At 44.7% G+C, this 24,938-nt stretch overlaps 1 pseudogene; it reads right to left on the reverse strand.

Moving 5' to 3' along the window:
• Nucleotides 1–1,632: 1,632 nt before the first annotated feature.
• On the reverse strand, nucleotides 1,633–24,576 carry LOC122924154 (annotated as a pseudogene).
• Between the last annotated feature and the right edge of the window lie 362 nt (nucleotides 24,577–24,938).

The raw sequence follows: 24,938 nt of genomic DNA on the forward strand, positions 1-24,938 counted from the left end.
CTCGCACTCGTGTGGGCTGTTACAGAAAATTTAAAGATTACCTTGCCACAACACCATTCGTGGCCTTCACAGATAACAACCCGCTAGCGCATCTTAACACGGCCAAGTTGGGAGCATTAGAACAAAGATGGGCCTCACACCTTGCTAACTACAATTTCACTGTGAAATATAGAACAGGAAAAGCAAATAAAAATGAGAATGCATTATCCAATCTGCCGACCCAAGAAGACCCTACTACACAAGAAGATGTTTGGGAAGAGGTAGAAATGCCACCCTTCTACAAAAATTTTGTCCACCAAGACATTATAATTATCGCCATCAAAGGGAAAAAGGTCCTTAACCTTCAACAAGTGGATCCAAAATCTCAAGTGGACAAAGAAAGATGGATCAAGCTGCAAAATGAAAGCAGAGTGTTGGGTGAACTGCAAGATTTCTTCACCAGCGGAAGGACACCAGAAAGAATCTGCAGGAGGAATGCTGATCCAGAATTGTCAAAACTATGGAGACACAGAAAACACCCCTTTCTGCAGAAGAGCCTACTATTAAGAAGGACCTTAGATCCAATTATCTGGGATCGTCTGTATCAAATCTTAATACCGCGCCAAGATGCAAGAATAATTCTGGAGATGTACCATGATCAATCAGGACACTTTGGCGTGCAGAAAACAGCCACCATCCGTAGAAGATTCTACTGGATCGGGATCAGAGGAAACATTGAAAAGTAGTGTCGAGAGTGTTCCACCTGTGCTGTTGGAAGAAATGAAAAACATGACCAAAAAGCACCCCTACATCCCATTGTAAGCCGAACACCGCTAGAAATAGTTGCAATTGACCATGTGAAGCTGGAGCCAAGTCGCTCAGGTTACACATACGCTATAACCATCATTGATAATTATACTAAATTTGTTGTAGCCGTACCTGTCACGGACTTGACCGCTCAAACAACTGCAAATGCCTTCTGGAAACATTTCTTGTTGCCGTATGGATGCTCAGAAAGAATCCTTACAGATTAGGGATCGGCCTTTGGGTCGCAACTCTTCAAAGAACTGTGTATACTTCACAATTGCCAGAAAATCAGGACCACAGCCTACTGTCCCCAAGGGAATGGGCTTTGCGAAAAAATGAACCAAACTTTAATTGAGATGTTAAGAGCGGTACCACCTGCTATAAGAAATGATTGGCCTACTATACTGCCTCAATTGATGTACACCTACAATAACACTATTCACTGTTCTACTGGGTATACACCTTACTATCTTATGTTTGGCCAACAAGGTACACTACCTGCCGATCATACTTTGGGCGTAGAAGTGCCTGATGCAATCAACCCTCTACCAAAAATTGATTGGGTGAGTGAGCACCAAAGATGTTTAAATGATGCACAAGAAATTGTTCAACATCGCATAGAACATGCTCACGAAAAGCAGCAAAAAGATAATAACCAATCTGCCGAACCTCTCAAAATTAGTGACCGTGTGTAGTTAAAAAACAACCATCGTACCAGAAAATTAGATAATTGGGAGAGAGAAAGTTACACCATTACCGCTTTTCTCAATCCAGAGACTGATACTTATGAGATTACCCAAGAGGACAAATCACGTGTAGTGCATCGAAATCGCCTTAAGTTGTGTCTCAAGGAAGATACTCAAGAAGAAACTCTTCAAGAAGAGGCTGTTCAAGAGGAAACTCAATCCGTAGAACCAGAGCCTGTAAAATCATCTGATTCAGAAGGACCAATACAGTCTTTTGGAAAAACGTTATTAGACTCTGATCCTTTACAATGGTTCTTTACCCCATGGCTCAATATCTTAGTGCCTGCCAAGAACAACACAACCGCACTTCAACTAGAAGAGCATTCTCAAGAAGTATCTACTACAGATCAGGAAACACCAAGTTCCCTTGAAATAAGGCCTGTAGAGTCTCAGCCGTAGATCCGACAGGATTACAAGAGGACAACCAGGCAGCCGAGAAGGCAACTTCCAGCCCTGCCGTTTCATTGTTGAGTGTATCCTTACATTGTCTGGAGTTCCAGAGTTTAAGAAAGAGACTGACCTATGTCTATTATGTTTTATTTCCTTAAAGGACTTTTAAGGGACTACTTACCTTACATCTGTTTTGCAACGTTCAAGTCTGCACCCGGAGACGTTCACGCTCCTGAGCCTCCGTTCTATGCTATTTTGAAATTTTTCTGTGCCCAGGGAACTGACTCATACCCTTTGAGCCTACTGAGATGTTATTTTTGTTTTTTGTTATTGTTTTTCATATCATTATGGACTATCCTGGTTTTCCCAATACATCACCAAAACCCTGTTGTCACCTTTTGTCAGATTTCATTGTTGCTTGAGATATGTGTGCCTAACCCATTTTACTTTCAGATACAAGGAGTACAAGAATGGGGTTATGGTGTTATTTCCTATGCATGCATGATTTTCCTTCTCTTATATCTTACAGGAAGACAAAACATAGAGTCAAATATGTGTCGAGGTCGACACTCGTTTTACCATGGGAGTATGCAGCGTCCCACTGGAACTGCAAATGTATTGCTTCATTGTCATTGCTGTATTGCATGTCATTTTGCATTGCTACATCTGTTGTATCCCTGTTCATAGGCTGGTCAAGTGTGATTTATACATACCACCACTAGATGGGGATAGCACCACCCTGGGATATCTAGCCCAGCTCAGGTCAAAACCTGTGTTCAGTTTTTTGCCAGTTAGTGAGTGTGCAGATCAAGCACGAGTCTGCTCAGGAGTGAAGTCTAGTCCAAGAAGGGACAAAGTAGAAAAAAGACTTAAACCAAAGGATAATAGCCACTACCCAGGCATCAAAGACCTTTGAGGAGTTTAGGTGAAGGATTCTCTAGCCACAGGCTACCTCACCAAACTTCACTGGATTTAAAAGGGACCAGAAGCAAAGTCACCTACCAGTAAGAATTATACTGAGCCACAGTCTGAGTCAGGACCTAGCCAAAACCTATTAACCGTGGATCAACAGAATTCCTCTATATACCCAGAGACTGTATTCTGTCTGGATGTTTATGCTGCAACTTAAACCAGCTACAGTAAAAGTTGTGAGTTGTATCCTACCACTGTCTACCTCATTCTTCAATACTACCACTACAACTGGTTGTACCACCATAACAAATACCACCAAGGGACCCAGCTGCCACAAGCACCCTAAACACCGCCGTCATCAAGGGCACCTCAACCTCCATCTTAGCTGGTGCTCCCCTACCACAGAGTGTGCCCCGGAAGGTTTCGTGCTGTCTTCCTCATCACTATGCTGCCGGCCCAGGGAGGCTTTCTGATAACCGTGAGTAAACTGATGAACTTTATTACTACTTCCCCTCATCTGCCCACAGTGCACCTCACGTGTCACCCCTGCGGTTCTGGCATGTCGCAGGTACTCTCTGTGTAGTTCCGATCACAGCCGTGCAGTGGGCAGTGATCGGAACAAGATGCATGCTCAAATCATTGAGCAGGCACCTTGGTACAATGCCAAGGGGGGTCCTGTGACCCCCCTTCCCCGTGTCAGCAATCGCAGCAAACCACAGGTCAATTCAGACCTGCGGTTTGCTGCATTTCCAGATTATTCGGGTCTCTGGTGACCAGATAACCCGGAATAGGATGGTGATCGGTGGTGTTATAGTACACCACCAATCACCATCCTGCGATCCTGAGAGGTGGCGGTCACGCTACCTCTCAGGATTGCTTCTGATTGGCTGGCTGGACAGGTGGGTGGGCACAGCTGCAAATTTGAATTGCCAGAGCTCCTCTCCCCGCTCATACACCTCAATGGAGCGGGGAGAGAGAGGAGCTCCGGCTACAGTGTACGTTTTTTTTTTTTTGTGCCATCAGGCACAAATCAGTGTATTTGCGTGAGGTAGGGAGAGGTAAATTAGGCAGGGATAGTAAGGTAGAGTTAGGGGAAAAAAATGTTATTTTATTGTGTTGTAGCACCGGATTGGGTGTCTGGGGTCTGACCCTAGACCCCCCAGGGGTGCTGAAGCTTCCCCCCCATGCCCCCACACAAATTTTTTTGGGCGCAAGTGTTTTGTTTTGTTTTTTTGCTTGCGCTGACTGTGGCCGGCTACTGTTAGCGCATCGCCCACCCCACCGCTGATCAGATGCGTACCGCTGATCAGAGCGTTTGAATTATTAATTTTTTACACTTTTTTTTATTTTTAGTTCGTGTTTATTTTTATTTTTTTTATATTAGGTGTAGGGCAAAGTAGGCGAACACCCGTCCACCACACACACGCACACTGAATAAAGCTTTCCACGCACGCGCACACACATGCACACACTCACTGACCCTATGGCCCACCGGACGTTCTTGGCCGAGGAGGCATACGCCCTGCTTGCATCCAAATCTGAGAGTCCCAGCGAGGATGAGGATGACCCAACTTTCCTCTTGTCATCCGCGTCCTCCTCATCATTTAGCTATGATGATGAGCCCCCAAGGCGGCAAAGACGCCACCAGGCAGAGCAAGGGGACCGCCATGCCAGGGACCCTGTGGCCCACACTAGCATGAGCATCTCAGGGCTCATACTAGTTTTCCGGCCCACCAGATAAGTCCACCTGAGCCCCCTACCGGTGAACTTGTCTGGTGCACCCCAGAGCATTTTGAGCCTGTGATTCCTGTGATTCATTTTGTTGCCTAAGCAGGAATCCAGATTCCCACAGTGGGCTTTACTGAATATTACTATTTTAGTATTTTTTTCAGTGGCCACTTTGTGAATCTGATGGTGGAGCAAACAAACTTGTACACTCAACAGTTTATTTCTCAGCACCCAGGCTTCTTTTTGGCTAGGGCCGGTGGCTGGACTCCAGTCAGTGCAGCCGAGATGAGGATGTTTTGGGGCCTCGTGCTGCACATGGGCCTAGTCAAAAAACCCAGTGTCAGGCATTACTGGAGTGGGGACGTCCTCTACCAGACCCCACTTTACAGTACGGCCATGACATGTACCCGGTTTGAGCCATCCGGATATGCCTGCATTATGCCAATGCTAATGTCCCCCTGAGGTGATCCTGCCTATGACCGCCTGTACAAAATCAGGCGGTCATCTATTCTTTCAGGGCCCAATTTTTGGAGGCCTATGTACCTGGAAGGGAGGTTGCGGTTATTGAGTCTCTCATTGCTTTCAAGAGGAGACTCATTTTCCACCAGTATGTTCCCTCTAAGTGGGCGAGATTTGGTGTGAAGCTGTACAAACTTTGTGAGAGTACCTCAGGGTACACTTACAAGTTTCGTGTGTACGAGGAGCAAGATTCCCGTATTGAACCCCAGAATGTCCCCCCACTCTGGGTGTTAGCGGGAAACTTGTGTGGGACCTTATGCACCCACTGCTAGATAAAGGTTACCACCTGTAAGTGGATTTAATACTAGTATCCCCTTGTTCCAGTCCCTCGCCGTCAGATCCACGCCCGCTTGTGGAACCATGCGGAAAAATCAACGCAACCTCCCTACCCACCCCCTCCAGGTACCTATCTCCAGGAGTGAGACCCGTGCCCTTACCAGTAGTGATGAGCGAGCATGCTCGGCCAAGTACCGGTTCAGCTCGAGCATCGCTATGCTCGGCAGATCCGAGCACTCGGCCGAGTACCACATGTGCTCGAGCGCTATGCTCGAGTCTCCTCCCCGCGCATTTGGCGCCTTCTAAGCAGCCAATAAACATGCTGGTAAGTATTCCCATCACTGTAATGCTATTAGCCATGTTTTCTACTGGCATTACAGTGATTGGCTGGCCGGAATACGTCATTGGGTGCTATATAGCACCCGGTCACGCGGGTTCGGCTCATTGCGAATCAGGGAGAGCCGCTGTTAGGAAGGGACAGACATTGTAGAGAGATTGTGTTCTCAAATTACTCTATCTAGAGACGTTTCAAAGACCCAAAAGTACTTTTAAGGACTACTGTGTGTGTTGGCAGCAATTTTAAGTGCATATTTGCACTTTTTTTTTATTGCTGTTTAACCCATTAATCTCAGTGATCTGCATTAGAATACCGTCTGTGTACTTCAGGGCCATATATTGTGATATAGTGAAAATCAATATATATACAAATTTCACTGAATCTGCACACAGTTTTGTTGTCTGCGGCAGAAACCGTTTATCGCAGCACATTGCATTTCTATACCGTCTGAGTGCTTCAGGCCCATATATTTGGAGAAATTGAAAATCAGTATATATACACATTTCACTAAATGAGCACCCAGTTTTCTTGTCTGCGCTTTTAAACGTTAATCACAGTGCATTGCATTTCTGTACCGTCTGTGCGCTTTAGGCCCATATATTGGGAATAAAATAGTCATAAATATAAACATCATAAAACAGTGTCTGTACTGCAGATTACAATAATCTTTGGCTAAAATACTGTCCACAATCTGTGCTGTTCTGTGTCATATACTGCCCTGTATCTGAAAACTGTCTTTTACGGACAGTAAAAAAAACAGCGTCACAACCAGTAAAAAATCCATAAATATGAAGAAGGCCAGCACTAAGGGACGGGGAAGTGGGCGTTATGCTGATGGTTCAGGCAAAGGCTGCAGCTTCTCGCTCAGATCATCCTTTCTCTCACCATGGAGAGGCCTGCCAAACGAGTGATCTCACACTCGGATATTCCCCGGAGCTCTTTTCAGCTCCACGATTAGATTTGGCCCTCACGGCCAGCATGCTTGAAGAGGGACCTGAGATATTGTGCCCTGATTCCCAACCTCTTGAGCCTTCACAGTCTCAAGTAGATGACGGTGGTAAACATCAATTATTAGTTCACAAGGTGGATAACGATGAGACACAGTTGTCAATCACTGACGTTGTGGTTAGGTCAAGACAGGAGGATGATCAGAGTGAGGAAGTCCACACAGATGGTTAGTGGCGATAACGCTATTATCAGCGTAACCATCCCACTGCTGTTTCTACTCCCATGATCGCTGCTCACAATTAAGGACGACACTCTGAATGTGGCAGACGAGGAACTGGGGAAGACATCTCACAGGGTGATACCCAGACCACCCATAGTTCGTCTTCTCAGCACGAATTGGACCGTGAAGAGGAGGAAGAGGACGAGATGGAGACTGTTGCCTCTGCTACTGAGGCTAGTGCCCATGGAACTTTAATTCCATCTGTTCAATGTGGATAGGCCGAAGAGGAGGAGTAGGAGGAAGAGGAGATGGAGAGTCATCATGATGTCGACATCTTGGTACTCTGGCACACATGGCTAAATTCATGTTACGCTGCCTTACCCGCGACCCTCGCGTTATGCGCATTTTAGATAACACGGATTACTGGTTGTTCACCCTTCTCAATCCCCGCAAACTTCTCATCTCTCATTCCTGTGGGGGAGAGGACGAGTAAAATGGTGCAATACCAGAAGGTTCTTGTTGAGAGATTGCTCCGGAATTTTCCATCTGACAACGCTGGCGGCAGAGTCTGTACTTCCTTAGGAAACCGGGGAAGGGAGACAATGGGAACACACAGCAGTTCCAACAAAGGCAGGGCAACACTCTCCAAGGCATGGGACACTTTCATGACACATCGCCAGGCCAGCAACCTCACCCTGAAGCACGGCCTAGTGGTACAAGGAGGGAAAAGTTTTGGAAAATGGTGAAGGAATCCATAGCAGACCGTGTCAGCGTCCTAAATGATCCCTCAGTGCCTTACAACTACTGGGTGTCCAAGCTGGACACGTGGCACGAACTTGCGCTCTACGCCTTGGAGGTGTGGGCCTGCCCTTACGCCAGCGTTTTGTCTGAGCATGTATTTAGTGCTGCTGGTGGCATCATAACAGATAAGCGTATCCGCTTGTCCACTGGCAATGCTGACAAAAATGAACAAGGCCTGGATTACCCCTGACTACTCCACTACACCAGAGGAACGCTGATCTAATGAGGAAAAAACACGCAATTTAAATGTATGCTTTACAATGTACTCAATCCACAAGATTCAGATGCACCCTTTTCACCTCCAAAAAAGGGTATATGTTTGAATCTTGTTTACTCCTCCTCCTCCTGTTCCATACAGTATATATGCCCTCAGTACAACGTTTCATACGGTCTGCTCACCTCAGCTGTAGGCCCTCACTACAATGTTTTATGAGGTTTGCTCACCTTCAGGCCCTCACCTCCAATGTTTCATACGGTCTGCTCAGCTGTAGGCCCTCACTACAATGTTTTTGGGGGTTTGCTTACCATAAGGCCCTCACTACAATGTTTTATGGGGTTTGCTCACCATAAGGCCCTCACTACAATGTTTCATACGGTCTGCTCACCTGTAAGCCCTCACCTCCAATGTTTCATACGGTCTGCTCACCTGTAGGCCCTCACTACAATGTTTTATGGGGTTCGTTCACCTTCAGGCCCTCACCTCCAATGTTTTCCAGGGTCAGCTCAACAGTAGGCCCTCAACCATTATGTTTAAGAGGGTCAGATGAGCAGCAGGCCCTCACCCGTAATGTTTTAGAGGGTAACCAGCAGGCCCTTGCTCCTAATGTTTTTTGAGGGTCAGCAGCAGGCTATTATTAATAATTTTTAAAGAGCGTGTATGATGCACTCCTTTATGTGTAATAAAAGGTGCATTGGAGTGCCTGTTCCTTGTCATTTTTGGCAGGCCTTTTACTTAGTGCATAGGCTGTATGAGTGTAGGAGTCCCACTACCTAAACAATTGCAGCACCATGTGAATGAGGCCCTCCTTTATGTGATATAGAGGCTGTATCTCTTTTTCCTTGTAATTGTTGGCAGTAGGGATGAGCGAACTCGAACTGTATAGTTCGGGTTCGTACCGAATTTTGGGGTGTCCGTGACACGGACCCGAACCCGGACATTTTCGTAAAAGTCCGGGTTCGGGTTCGGTGTTCGTCGCTTTCTTGGCGCTTTTGTGACGCTTTCTTGACGCTTTATGAAAGGCTGCAAAGCAGCCAATCAACAAGCGTCATACTACTTGCCCCAAGAGGCCGTCACAGCCATGCCTACTATTGGCATGGCTGTGATTGGCCAGAGCACCATGTGACCCAGCCTCTATTTAAGCTGGAGTCACATAGCGCCGCCCGTCACTCTGCTCTGATTAGCGTAGGGAGAGGTTGCGGCTGCGACAGTACGGCGAGATTAGGCAGATTAACTCCTCCAAAGGACTTGATTAATCAATCGATCTGCAGCTGTGCATCATTGAGCTGCTGAAATTCAATTGCTCACTGTTTTTAGGCTGCCCAGACCGTTTGTCAGTCACTTTTTTCTGGGGTGATCGGCGGCCATTTTGTGTCTTGTGGTGCGCCAGCACAAGCTGCGACCAAGTGCATTTAACCCTCAATGGTGTGGTTGTTTTTTGGCTAAAGCCTACATCAGGGTGAAGCTGTCACACTAAGTGCATTTAACCAGCAATAGTCTGTTTATTTTTTGGCCATATACTACATCAGGGGCAAGCTGAGCCTGTCACCAAGTGCATTTAACCCTCAATGGTGTGGTTGTTTTTTGGCTAAAGCCTACATCAGGGTGAAGCTGTCACACCAAGTGCATTTAACCAGCAATAGTCTGTTAATTTTTTGGCCATATACTACATCAGGAGCAAGCTGTGCCCGTCACCAAGTGCATTTAACCCTCAGTAGTGTGGTTGGTCAAGCTGTCACACCAAGTGCATTTAACCAGCAATAGTCTGTTAATTTTTTGGCCATATACTACATCAGGGGCAAGCTGCGCCCGTCACCAAGTGCATTTAACCCTCAGTAGTGTGGTTGGTCAAGCTGTCACACCAAGTGCATTTAACCAGCAATAGTCTGTTAATTTTTTGGCCATATACTACATCAGGGGCAAGCTGCGCCCGTCACCAAGTGCATTTAACCCTCAGTAGTGTGGTTGGTCAAGCTGTCACACCAAGTGCATTTAACCAGCAATAGTGTGGTTATTTTTTGGCCATATCCCAGTCTAATTCTGTCACTAAATCCATACCGGTCACCCAGCGCCTAAATACTAGGCCTCAAATTTATATCCCGCTAAATCTGTCGTTACCGTTGTACTGTTGTGGCTGGGCAAGTTATTTAGTGTCCGTCAAAGCACATTTTTTGTTCAGGGTTGAAATACAATTCCCAATTTCATAATTTAGTGGTTTCTGCTATATCAGAGCTATTTGAAATCTATCCCTAAAAGGTATATAATATTCAAGGTGCACATAGGGTCATTTAGAATAACTTCACACACACGCTACTGTGCATTTCCAAGTCTAATTCTGTCACTAAATCCATACCGGTCACCCAGCGCCTAAATACTAGGCCTCAAATTTATATCCCGCTAAATCTGTCGTTACCGCTGTACTGTTGTGGCTGGGCAAGTTATTTAGTGTCCGTCAAAGCACATTTTTTGTTCTGGGTTGAAATACAATTCCCAATTTCATAATTTAGTGGTTTCTGCTATATCAGAGCTATTTGAAATCTATCCCTAAAAGGGTATATAATATTCAAGGTGCACATAGGGTCATTCAGAATAACTTCACACACACGCTACTGTGCATTTCCAAGTCTAATTCTGTCACTAAATCCATACCGGTCACCCAGCGCCTAAATACTAGGCCTCAAATTTATATCCCGCTAAATCTGTCGTTACCGCTGTACTGTTGTGGCTGGGCAAGTTATTTAGTGTCCGTCAAAGCACATTTTTTGTTCTGGGTTGAAATACAATTCCCAATTTAGCAATTTCATAATTTAGTGGTTTCTGCTATATCAGAGCTATTTGAAATCTATCCCTAAAAAGGTATATAATATTCAAGGTGCACATAGGGTCATTCAGAATAACTTCACACACACGCTACTGTGCATTTCCAAGTCTAATTCTGTCACTAAATCCATACCGGTCACCCAGCGCCTAAATATTAGGCCTCAAATTTATATTCAGCTGAATTTGAATACAATACATTGGGCCAAATAATATTTTTGTTGTTGTGGTGAACCATAACAATGAGGAAAACATCTAGTAAGGGATGCGGACATGGTCGTGGTGGTGTTAGTGGACCCTCTGGTGCTGGGAGAGGACGTGGCCGTTCTGCCACATCCACACGTCCTAGTGTACCAACTACCTCAGGTCCCAGTAGCCGCCAGAATTTACAGCGATATATGGTGGGGCCCAATGCCGTTCTAAGGATGGTAAGGCCTGAGCAGGTACAGGCATTAGTCAATTGGGTGGCCGACAGTGGATCCAGCACGTTCACATTATCTCCCACCCAGTCTTCTGCAGAAAGCGCACAGATGGCGCCTGAAAACCAACCCCATCAGTCTGTCACATCACCCCCATGCATATCAGGGAAACTGTCTGAGCCTCAAGTTATGCAGCAGTCTCTTATGCTGTTTGAAGACTCTGCTGGCAGGGTTTCCCAAGGGCATCCACCTAGCCCTTCCCCAGCGGTGGAAGACATAGACTGCACTGACGCACAACCACTTATGTTTCCTGATGATGAGGACATGGGAATACCACCTCAGCATGTCTCTGATGATGACGAAACACAGGTGCCAACTGCTGCGTCTTTCTGCAGTGTGCAGACTGAACAGGAGATCAGGAATCAAGACTGGGTGGAAGACGATGCAGGGGACGATGAGGTCCTAGACCCCACATGGAATGAAGGTTGTGCCACTGACTTTCACAGTTCGGAGGAAGAGGCAGTGGTGAGACCGAGCCAACAGCGTAGCAAAAGAGGGAGCAGTGGGCAAAAGCAGAACACCCGCCGCCAAGAGACTCCGCCTGCTACTGACCGCCGCCATCTGGGACCGAGCACCCCAAAGGCAGCTTCAAGGAGTTCCCTGGCATGGCACTTCTTCAAACAATGTGCTGACGACAAGACCCAAGTGGTTTGCACGCTGTGCCATCAGAGCCTGAAGCGAGGCATTAACGTTCTGAACCTGAGCACAACCTGCATGACCAGGCACCTGCATGCAAAGCATGAACTGCAGTGGAGTAAACACCTTAAAACCAAGGAAACCATCTCACAAACATTTGAGAGAAAGCATAAATTCCCACCTAGCCACCCTCGATCCCTGGCCCTGAATGCCAGCATTTCTAAACTACTGGCCTATGAAATGCTGTAATTTAGGCTGGTGTACACAGACAGCTTCAAACAGCTCATGTCGCTTGCTGTCCCACAGTATGTTGTTCCCAGCCGCCACTACTTCTCCAAGAGAGCCGTGCCTTCCCTGCACAACCAAGTATCCGATAAAATCAAGTGTGCACTGTGCAACGCCATCTGTAGCAAGGTCCACCAAACCACAGATATGTGGACCAGTAAGCACGGCCAGGGACGCTATATCTCCCTAACTGCACACTGGGTAAATGTAGTGGCAGCTGGGCCCCAGGCGGAGAGCTGTTTGGCGCAGGTCCTTCCGCCGCCAAGGATCGCAGGGTAACATTCTTTGCCTCCTGTTGCCACCTCCTCCTTCTCGGCTTCCTCCTCCTCTTCTTCCACCTGCTCATCCAGTCAGCCACACACCTTCACCACCAACTTCAGCACAGCCCGGGGTAAACGTCAGCAGGCCATTCTGAAACTCATATGTTTGGGGGACAGGCCCCACACCGCACAGGAGTTGTGGCGGGGTATAGAACAACAGACCGACGAGTGGTTGCTGCCGGTGAGCCTCAAGCCCGGCCTGGTGTTGTGTGATAATGGGCGAAATCTTGTTGCAGCTCTGGGACTAGCCAATTTGACGCACATCCCTTGCTTGGCGTATGTGCTAAATTTGGTGGTGCAGAAGTTCATTCACAACTACCCCGACATGTCAGAGCTGCTGCATAAAGTGCGGGCCGTCTGTTCGCGCTTCCGGAGTTCACATCCTGCTGCTGCTCGCCTGTCTGCGCTACAGCGTAACTTCGGCCTTCCCGCTCACCGCCTCATATGCGACGTGCCCACCAGGTGAAACTCCACCTTGCACATGCTGGACAGACTGTGCGAGCAGCAGCAGGCCATAGTGGAGTTTCAGCTGCAGCACGCACGGGTCAGTCGCACTACAGAACAGCACCACTTCACCACCAATGACTGGGCCTCCATGCGAGACCTGTGTGCCCTGTTGCGCTGTTTCGAGTACTCCACCAACATGGCCAGTGGCGATGACGCCGTTATCAGCGTTACAATACCACTTCTATGTCTCCTTGAGAAAACACTTAGGGCGATGATGGAAGAGGAGGTGGCCCAGGAGGAGGAGGAGGAGGAAGAGGGGACATTTTTAGCACTTTCAGGCCAGTCTCTTCGAAGTGACTCAGAGGGAGGTTTTTGGCAACAGCAGAGGCCAGGTACAAATGTGGCCAGCCAGGGCCCACTACTGGGGGACGAGGAGGACGAGGATGAGGAGGAGGTGGAGGAGGATGAGGCTGAAGCATGGTCACAGCATTCCCAAATGTCACAGGGGAACAAGTGGAAGCCCAAGGCCAAGGCAGAGGAGGAGCAAGAGGTCGCCAAGGCAGCTGTGTCAAGGCCAGCTCCTCTGAGGGCAGGGTTAGCATGGCAGAGATGTGGAAAACTTTTGTCAACACGCCACAGCTAACTGCACCACCACCTGATAAGCAACGTGTTAGCAGGAGGCAACATTTCACTAACATGGTGGAACAGTACGTGTGCACACTCCTCCACGTACTGACTGATGGTTCGGCCCCATTCAACTTCTGGGTCTCTAAATTGTCCACGTGGCCAGAGCTAGCCTTTTATGCCTTGGAGGTGCTGGCCTGCCCGGCGGCCAGCGTTTTGTCTGAACGTGTATTCAGCACGGCAGGGGGCGTCATTACAGACAAACGCAGCCGCCTGTCTACAGCCAATGTGGACAAGCTGACGTTCATAAAAATGAATCAGGCATGGATCCCACAGGACCTGTCCGTCCCTTGTCCAGATTAGACATTAACTACCTCCCCTTAACCATATATTATTGGACTCCAGGGCACTTCCTCATTCAATCCTATTTTTATTTTCATTTTACCATTATATTGCGAGGCTACCAAAAGTTGAATGAACCTCTCCTCTGTCTGGGTGCCGGGGCCTAAATATATGCCAATGGACTGTTCCAATGTTGGGTGACGTGAAGCCTGATTCTCTGCTATGACATGCAGACTAATTCTCTGCTGACATGAAGCCAGATCCTCTGTTACGGGACCTCTCTCCTCTGCCTGTGTGCTGGGCCTAAATATCTGACAATGGACTGTTGCAGTGGTGGCTGACGTGAAGCCTGATTTTCTGCTATGACATGCAGACTGATTCTCTGCTGACATGAAGCCAGATCCTCTGTTACGGGACCTCTCTCCTCTGCCTGTGTGCTGGGCCTAAATATATGCCAATGGACTGTTGCAGTGGTGGCTGACGTGAAGCCTCATTCTCTGCTATGACATGCAGACAAATTCTCTGCTGACATGAAGCCAGATTGTCTGTTACGGGACCTCTCTCCTCTGCCTGGGTGCTTGGCCTAAATTTATGAAAATGGACTCTTACAGTGGTGGGTGACGTGAAGCCTGATTCTCTGCTATGACATGAAGACTGATTCTCTGCTATGACATGAAGACTGATTCTCTGCTGACATGAAGCCAGATTGACTGTTACGGGACCCTCTCCTCTGCCTGGGTGCTGGGCCTAAATTTATGAAAATGGACTCTTACAGTGGTGGGTGACGTGAAGCCTGATTCTCTGCTATGACATGCAGACTGATTCTCTGCTGACATGAAGCCAGATCCTCTGTTACGGGACCTCTCTCCTCTGCCTGGGTGCTGGGCCTAAATATCTGACAATGGACTGTTGCATTGGTGGCTGACGTGAAGCCTGATTCTCTGCTATGACATGCAGACTAATTCTCTGCTGACATGAAGCCAGATTCTCTGTTACGGGACCTCTCTCCTCTGCCTGGGTGCTGTGCCTAAATTTATGACAATGGACTGTTGCAGTGGTGGCTGACGTGAAGCCTCATTCTCTGCTATGACATGCAGACTAATTCTCTGCTGACATGAAGCCAGATTGTCTGTTACGGGACCTCTCTCCTCTGCCTGGGTGCTGGGCCTAAATTTATGAAAATGGACTCTTACAGTGGTGGGTGACGTGAAGCCTGATTCTCTGCTATGACATGAAGACTGATTCTCTGCTATGACATGAAGACTGATTCTCTGCTGACATGAAGCCAGATTGTCTGTTACGGGACCTCTCTCCTCTGCCTGGGTGCTGGGCCTAAATTTATGACAATGGACTGTTGCAGTGGTGGCTGACGTGAAGCCTGATTTTCTGCTATGACATGCAGACTGATTCTCTGCTGACATGAAGCCAGATCCTCTGTTACGGGACCTCTCTCCTCTGCCTGGGTGCTGGGCCTAAATATCTGACAATGGACTGTTGCATTGGTGGCTGACGTGAAGCCTGATTCTCTGCTATGACATGCAGACTAATTCTCTGCTGACATGAAGCCAGATTCTCTGTTACGGGACCTCTCTCCTCTGCCTGGTTGCTGGGCCTAAATATCTGACAATGGACTGTTGCAGTGGTGGCTGACGTGAAGCCTGATTTTCTGCTATGACATGCAGACTGATTCTCTGCTGACATGAAGCCAGATCCTCTGTTACGGGACCTCTCTCCTCTGCCTGGGTGCTGGGCCTAAATATCTGACAATGGACTGTTTCATTGGTGGCTGACGTGAAGCCTGATTCTCTGCTATGACATGCAGACTGATTCTCTGCTGACATGAAGACAGATTCTCTGTTACGGGACCTCTCTCCTCTGCCTGGGTGCCGGGGCCTAAATATCTGAGAATGGACTGTTCCAGTGGTGGGTGACGTGAAGCCAGATTCTCTGCCATGGGACCTCTGTCCAATTGATTTTGGTTAATTTTTATTTATTTAATTTTAATTTTAATTCATTTCCCTATCCAAATTTGTTTGCAGGGGATTTACCTACATGTTGCTGCCTTTTGCAGCCCTCTAGCCCTTTCCTGGGCTGTTTTACAGCCTTTTTAGTGCCGAAAAGTTCGGGTCCCCATTGACTTCAATGGGGTTCGGGACGAAGTTCGGATCGGGTTTGGATCCCGAACCCGAACATTTTCGGGAAGTTCGGCCGAACTTCTCGAACCCGAACATCCAGGTGTCCGCTCAACTCTAGTTGGCAGCACTTACACTGTATATACAATAGGATCTACAGGAAAGAATGTTTCCTAACAATTTTTCCTCTAAAAAGGATTTTCTTTTGTTGGGGCAGGATTTTGGGCATTTTTTTGTAAGTCTATAAAAGTGGCGTACAACTCGGACAACATGGTTCCCAGCAGCGACATTGGTGTCCAAGATGCATCCAGACATGGCCCCCTGCTGTTCCTGATCGATTTCAGAGGTGTTTCCATCACTTTCAGACCTTTTCCTATGAACCAGGCACCCTCCCCTCATCCGAGCAGGGGGTCCCTGGTCGCCTCCCATTGACTTCTATTATACTCGGGTGCTCAGCCGAGCGCACGAATATTGCGATGTGTTTGGACTGAACACACAAACACTTGCTCATCACTACTTACCAGTGGAAACTTGTTGCTGGTCAGATATAAGGACAAGAGGGATGTCCTTGTACTGTCCACAATTCTCGGTAACAGCATCACCCCTGTCCCTGTGCGAGGTACCGCGGCAACGGTCTTCAAGCCCGATTGTATCGTCGACTACAATCGGTATATGGGAGGAGTTCATCTCTCTGATCAAGTACTCAAGCCATATAATGCCATGCGCAAATCCCGGGCATGGTACAAAAAAGTTGCAGTCTACTTGGTACAGGTTGCCTTGTACAACTCTTTTGTGCTGTCCCAGAGCACTGGCAACACAGGGAAATTCCTCCAGTTCTATGAGGCAGTCCTCAAGGCCCTGATCTTTTCTGACCGGGAAAGAGCAGGCCGGAGTACCTCGGAAACTGGAGGAGCCCAGATCATCCCTGGTCCCCCATACTGGAAAGAAGGAACGGTCCCAAAAAATGTGTCACAGGAGGGGGATACGGAAGGACACCACCACTCAGTGTGACACATGCCCCAATCATCCGGGGTCTCTGCATTGACGGTTGCTTCATGGAGTACCAGACTTCCATGAAGTTCTAAATTCCCTAAAAACTGAATCCCCTTCCCCAATTTTATTTCCATTTAGCCACTGACAATCAAAAAAAAAACTGTGGTTCTCAGACGAGACTAAAACCCCCAATTTTTTTTTCAAAAATATTATTTTGTAAAACTAAAATAAACATATTAATAGAGATATTAGGTATCGCCGTGACCGTAAGAATCTGCTCTATAAAAATCCCCCATGACCTAACCCCTCAGATGAACACGGTCAAAATTTTTAAATAAAAACGGTGCAAAAAGTGTAATAGCAAGCGATCAAAAGGTCATATGCCCCCCAAAATAGTGCCAAATAAACCGTCCTCTCATCCCACAAAAAAATGAGCCCCTACCTAAGATAATCAGCTAAAAACTTAAAAAAAAACTGACTCTTAGACTATGGAGATACTAAAATGTAATATAGTGTAAAACCTAAATAAATTTTAAAAAGTAGACACATTCGGTACCGCCGCGACCGTAAGAATGATCTATAAAAATACCCCATTACCTAATCCCTCAGATGAACACGGTCAAAATTTCTTTATAAAAACGGTGCCAAAACTTTCCATTTTAATCAGTTTTTTCCAGCAACAAAGCAAGGGTTAACAGCCAAACAAAACTCAATATTTATTACTTTGATTCTGCAGTTTACAGAAACACCCCATATGTGGTTGTAAACTGCTGTATGACCAAACGGCAGGGCACAGAAGGAAAGGAACGCCGTATGGTTTCTGGAAGGAAGATTTTGATGGCCTTTTTTTTGGGCACAATGTCCCATGTGAAGAACCCCTGATGCACCCCTAGAGTAGAAACTCCATATAAGTGACCCCATATAAGAAACTACAGCCCTCAAGGTATTCAAAACAGATTTTACAAACTTTATTAACCCTTTAGGTGTTCCTCAACAGTTTATGGCAAATGGAGATGAAATTTCTGAATTTCTATTTTTGGTAACCTTGCCTCACAAAAATGTAATATAGAGCAACCAAAAATAATATGTACCCTAAAAATAGTCCCAACAAAACTGCCACCTTATCCCGTAATTTCCAAAATGGGGTCAATTTTATGAAGTTTCTACTCTAGGGGTGCATCAGGGGGGGCTTCAAATGGGACATGGTGTAAATAAACCTGTCCAGCAAAATCTGCCTTCCAAAAACCACACGGTGCTCCTTTCCCTCTACGCCCTACCGTATGTCCGTACAGTAGTTTACGACCACATATGGGGTGTTTCGGAAAACTACAGAATCAGGGCAATAAATATTGAGTTTTGTTTGACTCTTAACCCTTGCTTTGTTACTGGAAAAAATGAATTAAAATGAAAAATTTGGCCAAAAATCATTTTTGCCATTAACTCTTGTGGAATACCTAAAGGGTTAACAAAGTTTGTAAAATCAGTTTTGAATACCTTGAGGGGTGTAGTTTCTAGAATTGGGTGGTTTTGGGGTGGTTTCTATTATTTAAGCCTCACAAAGTGACTTCAGACCTGAACTGGTCCTTAAAAAGTGGGTTTTTGAACATTTCTGAAAAATGTCAAGATTTGCTTCTAAACTTGTAACGTCCCCAAAAAATAAAATGTCATTCCCATAATGATCCAAACATGAAGTAGACATATGGGGAATGTAAAGTAATAACTATTTTTGGAGGTATTACTATGTATTATAGAAGTAGAGAAATTGAAACTTGGAAATGTGCAAATTTTTCCAAATGTTTGGTAAATTTTGTATTTTTTTATAAATAAAAATTATTATTTTTTAGTCCATTTTACCAGTGTCATGAAGTACAATATGTGACGAAAATACAATCACAGAATGGCTTGGATAAGTCAAAGTGTTTTAAAGTTATCACCACATAAAGTGACACTGGTCAGATTTGCAAAAAATGGCCTGGTCCTTAAGGTGAAAATGAGCCCTGTCCATAAGGTTTTAAAGAAAACTACTAGGAATTAAAGAGGAGGCCTACATATGATTTTACTCAATAAATTCTGTTAGGTAGGTCATGATGACCTTTTATCCTGCCGCCTTTTACATGGTGTAATTTACTATTTTAAGATATTATATCAGACTGTGATTATGAAATGCTAAATAGAGATATTGCCTAATTTGCACTGCATTTTAAATAGTAGCTTATTATAAATGTAAGATAGCGGACAATCAAGTGAATGTCCAGCAGACTCAATGTTCTCTGTCTCCCTAACAAAAGTACCCACAGAGGGGTTACCAAGACTGGCATTACATTGAAAGGTTACCCTGTGCAATACCTTTTCAACTTATCACAGTAATATATGTATAGTGTCTAATAATCGCCGTACAATATGGTGGTCGAATATTAGTACCATTCATTTGTCCAATAGTGCTTCAATAAAGTTATCTAACAATGCTTTACAGTGCTGATAACACAAGATTATGTATGCCTATGACACTCTGGGATAGAAGTCAAAGAGTTATCTTGAGATACAGGTTCCTATGGTTCAGGTGACTACTGTATAGCATACCTCTGAATTATGTCACAAGATAGTCTTTCCCATAATCATGTATAGAAAATAGAATAAATAAAAAAATCTACAATCAGAATATAAAAAGAGTGGAAATAAAAACATTTGCCTGTGTCTGGTCTTAATTAATACACACGTAGGTGATACATTTCCAATTAACATATGTTCTAGTTACATACAGTTGCAAGAAAAAGTATGTGAACCCTTTGGATTGATATATATTTCTGCACAAATTGATCATAAAATGTGATCTGAAGTCACAACAATAGACAATCACAGTCTGCTTAAACTAATAACACACAAAGAATGAAATGTTACCATGTTTTTATTGAACACATCATGTAAACATTCACAGTGCAGGTGGAAAAAGTATGTGAACCCCTAGACTAATGACATCTCCAAGAGCTAAATGGAGTGAGGTGTCAGCCAATTGGAGTCCAATCAATGAGATGAGATTGGAGGTGTTTGCTGAACTGAAACAGTTCTGTAAAGAGGAATGGTCAAGAATTACCCCTGACCGCTGTGCATGTCTGATCTGCAACTACTGGAAACCTTTGGTTTAAGTTATTGCTGCCAAAGGAGGTTCAACCAGTTATTAAATCCAAGGGTTCACATACTTTTTCCACTTGCAATGTGAATATTTACATGGTGTGTTCAATAAAAACATGGTAACATTTAATTCATTGTGTGTTATTAATTTAAGCAGACTGTGATTGTCTATTGTTGTGACTTAGATGAAAATCAGATCACATTTTATGACCAATTTGTGCAGAAATATATATCATGCCAAAGGGTTCACAGACTTTTTCTTGTAACTGTACCTTGTGTACCAGTCCACCTTGGGGGCTGTCTTTAGCAAAGCCATCTCAGGTGCTGTGTGATTTCATTGGTCACACACCTCAAATTCAAGCTCTAAGATTGCTAACCTTTAGTGAAGATTTTTTTTTTTTTTTTAGCACAGTATAAGCATATAGAATATAAAGGGTTGTTTTTTGCAGGCTAAGTTGTAATTTCTAATGGCACTGATTACTATTCAATGTAATGGATTTGAAAACTGAAAACAAATATTAATGGGTGGAACTGGAAAATTTGAAAAAAATTAACTCCGGCATGTTTTGTGTTTATGTAATTCACCGGGTGGTAAAACATGACACATTACTTTTTTTCTGCCCATCAGTAAAACATTCAATTTCGTCCGGTTCGCTGAATTTCTTTAAAAAATTTGGTTAGTTCCGAATTTATTTGCGGCAAATCTCGTTAAAAAACTACTATTTCCTGGCTGCAGAAAGTCTTTATAGTGGTGTAGAACACTGTGCCTTGCAGTAACACACATAGGGAGTCTGCTGTGATAGTGAAATTATACTGTGAGTCCATATGACATGCAGATGACAGGCGTCTCTCTTAGAATCACTGCACACTTCACTTATTTCGGCAGTCACTGGGCCAAAACTGACCAAATAACTCAAGTATGAATTCAGCCTTACAGGTCGATGTTAGCGCCAAGAAGAAGCGCACGCCTTTTACACCATTGTCAGCTGATTCCACATAGATTTCTACAGAATCTGTTCTATTGAACGCTTATACAAGTAGAGCCCCCCTAACAGAGTGGAGAGGGTGTCCGCGGTAAGTTTGTGTTGACATCACTGATTATTTTGCCTGTCTGTTGAGAATCCGCCTTCATTCGGTCAGCATTTGGTCAGTAATCCATCAGTATTGCTAATGTCAAAAAAACAGGAGTAGATCCAAAACAGAGATGACACGTGAATGTAATATTTGTTTGGCTTATGTGTTTTGTACCCACTCCTGCTTTAGGCTACAAAATCACTAGCCAATTCTTTATTTGTTATTTTTTATGGGACATTATCACACATAAAATACAACACCGATGGGCAAAACCACAAGATTTAAAAGACAAACTGAAAAAAAAAGTGGTTCATCAACAAGAATGGATTGATGACCAGTGTCAGGGTGACCACAATGGTAATGCATATTGATCATGAAATGTTTGGCTGATAACTGGAGGATAGTGCAGCAAATAGTGATGTCGCGAACATAATATTTTCCGTTCGCGAATGGCGAACGCGAATTTCTGCAAATGTTTGCGAGCGTGAGAACCAGGCGAACAGCAATAGACTTCAATAGGCAGGCGAATTTTAAAACCCACAGGGACTCTTTCTGGCCAAAATAGTGATGGAAAAGTTGTTTCAAGGGGACTAACACCTGGACTGTGGCATGCCGGAGGGGGATCCATGACAAAACTCCCATGGAAAATTACGTAGTTGACGCAGAGTGTGGTAAGTTGAAATCGCAATGCGATTTATAGAACTTGAATTAATCGCATTGCGATTTCAACTTAGAGCTTCTGCCAACTTCCGTGCTCATGGAGCGTTCCCATCACCATGGGAACGGCTCCATACTAGAATGTACTGTCGGATTTGAGAAAGTTGTAATCGCAATGCGATTAATGCAGGTTATATTAATCGCATTGCGAATTCAACTTAGAGCTGCTGAGTTCCTAATGGTTGTATTGCTAGTATATAACGAAGATTGAGAATATAGTGCTCTATTAGTTATATTCGTCAATTCTAGCAATACAACCATTAGGAACTTAGCTCTAAGTTGAATTTGCAATGCGATTAATATAACCTGCATTATTCGCATTGCGATTACAACTTAGATCTGAGTTCCTAATGGTTGTATTGCTAGAATTGACAACGAATATAGCACTATATTCTCAATCTTCGTTATATTCCATCAATATAACCATTAGGAACCCAGCTCTAAGTTGTAATCGCAATGTGATTAATATAACCTGTATTAATTGCATTGCGATTACAACTTTGTGACACTGCAGCTTCAGAATTAATCTAAGATGGATGCTGTCCTTGCTTTTTGATAGGCGGTGGGAGGGTCTGGGAGGGAGGGTATGCTGATTGGCTGGGATGTGTCTCCTGACTGTGAGGTACAGGATCAAAGTTTGCTCAATGATGACGTATAGGAGGCGGACCGAACATCGCATATGTTCGCCCGCCGCGGCGAACGCAAACAAGCTATGTTCGCCGGGAACTATTCGCCGGTGAATAGTTTCGGGACATCTCTAGCAGCAAACAAGCAAATGTTATTGATGGCAAGCTCCGTGATGAATCCCAGCACTCAGATTAGGTAGTCCTTACTGAGGAACTTTACTTTTCCTTTACAATGCGCTGATGCTGTCACCTTGACGAGCTCAGTTGCTGATAAGTGGATTATAAAGTGTCTGAAGAAATGCGAGTAAAGACATTGGAATAAATTGTCCACTTCCTCCAACGTAACCTTAACCTTTGATTTATGAATATCATTCTTTGATTGCATAAGAAATGTCCATGTGAGGTTCGACTGGCACAGAGAAAACAAGCTCTGTGGCCGACACTGATCCAGACACGGTTTACCCAGTCCACATCGCTGATAGCCACGTAAGGTCCTGAGAACTGATCACCAGCTTACCGAAATAACAGTCAAAGTTTCTTTGGAACCATATCCCCACGATAGCCGTGAGTGCCTCAGGGCCATTATAGAGGATGGGCGGGAGGCAAGTAAATGTCTCTGGTAACACCTCCAATATATTGTCCTCTGTGTACGTCCCGCAGAACCAACCTGTCCACACAATCCGGTCCTCTGTGCTTGCCTTGGTGAGTGGAGGCTTGGATTAAATCTGTATGAGCAGAGCCAGTGGATCTCTGTCCTTTCCTTTGAGTCCAGGTAAACAGGGAAATTTGGCTTTTAGGTTCAGCTCTGAGCCCACTTAAATGGCAAGACCCTTCTGCTTCTCGGCAGCTTTGTGGGCAGACAGGTGCTTGGAATACTTTTTCAGTCTGGTGTATGAGAAATTATACATCAGTGTCACGCTGTACAGAGTCCATTGTTTTTGAAGGAGCACAGCAGTCTGTGCCAGATCCAGAGTTTCCTCCAAGAATGTGCACTGCAGGATTTTTCTTTTAGACAAGCTTCGCAATGCAGACCGTCGATGTGCAGAGGTCAAGCTTCCGGGAGAATACTTCGAGCTATAAAAATGACTGCTCCTTCATGCTGATGATCTACTTCGGGGGGTTAACACCCCATCGGTAGGTGTTTTGCATATCCTTGCGATAAATCATGTTCCCGTTCACTGACTGTAAGCAGAGATCAATGCAATAAAGGACCGGCACTCACTGTTTGTAGTCTTACAAATATTCTTCTTTATTGTCACATAACAATATCTGTGACTGGTTTTGGCATTGAATAGTGCCGTTGTCAAACAGCAGATAAATCACAAAACACAATGATTTAAATAGCCCACCTAATAATACAGTGCTGACGTCAAGTAGTCATGACAACCCAACAAAGCTAAATAGAAAAAACATTGAAAAAACACAATCAAGTTATAAAATCTATCCATTTCCAAAGTAGAGTTCTTCTGTATAATGTACATCAGGTAGCTTCAATTTCTCTGCAGAAAATAATAATATTATAAATGAGAAAGGAGCTTTGCATAAAGGAAATTATAGAAAACTACTCAGCTCACATTTGCGATTCAGATTCCGCTGTTCCAAAGTTTGGAGCTGATGGATCCAAAAAGACTCACGTTTCATTAATAACGCGTGTCGATCCCCCCATGACGCGGTTGTGCTACGATCTCAATAATATAAAAGCGCAGTTGCGCAAAGGTATGTTTCTTTTGATGGAAATTATATGGGATAGGTAAAAGTAAATTTCCTTTCCTGATCGTTGATTTGTGCTTACAAAATCTGTCTTTAATACGGGTAGAAGTTTTGCCGACATATAGTAAGCCACAAGGACATTTAAGGATATAGCGTAGATTACATATCTGCTGTAGAAAGTGAAAAAAACATGTATAAATATTTGTTCACCTGTGTGGGCATGATGTACATATTTACCCTTTATTACACTCGAACAATGAACACATCCTAGACATGGAAAGGTACCGTGTCTACTGGTAACAAGGACACTTTGTTTTAATTCTAATTTTTCACTCCCTATACCAGTAAACACGTTACCTTTCCATGTCTAGAATGTGTTCATTATTCGAGTGTAATAAAGGGTAAAGATGTACATCACCCACACACAGGTGATCAAATACCTGCATATATGTGTTTTTTTCACTTGCGACAGCACATACAGTACAGACCAAAAGTTTGGACACACCTTCTCATTCTAAGAGTTTTCTTTATTTTCATAACTATAAAAATTGTAGATTCACACTGAAGGCATCGAAACTATGAATTAACACATGTGGAATTATATGCATAACAAAAAAGTGAGAAACAACTGAAAAGATGTCATATTCTAGGTTCTTCAAAGTAGCCACCTTTTGCTTTGATTACTGCTTTGCACACTCTTGCCATTCTCTTGATGAGCTTCAAGAGG

The sequence above is a fragment of the Bufo gargarizans genome, unplaced genomic scaffold (genome assembly GCF_014858855.1).
Source record: "Bufo gargarizans isolate SCDJY-AF-19 unplaced genomic scaffold, ASM1485885v1 original_scaffold_865_pilon, whole genome shotgun sequence".
Classification (NCBI taxonomy): Eukaryota; Metazoa; Chordata; class Amphibia; order Anura; family Bufonidae; genus Bufo; species Bufo gargarizans.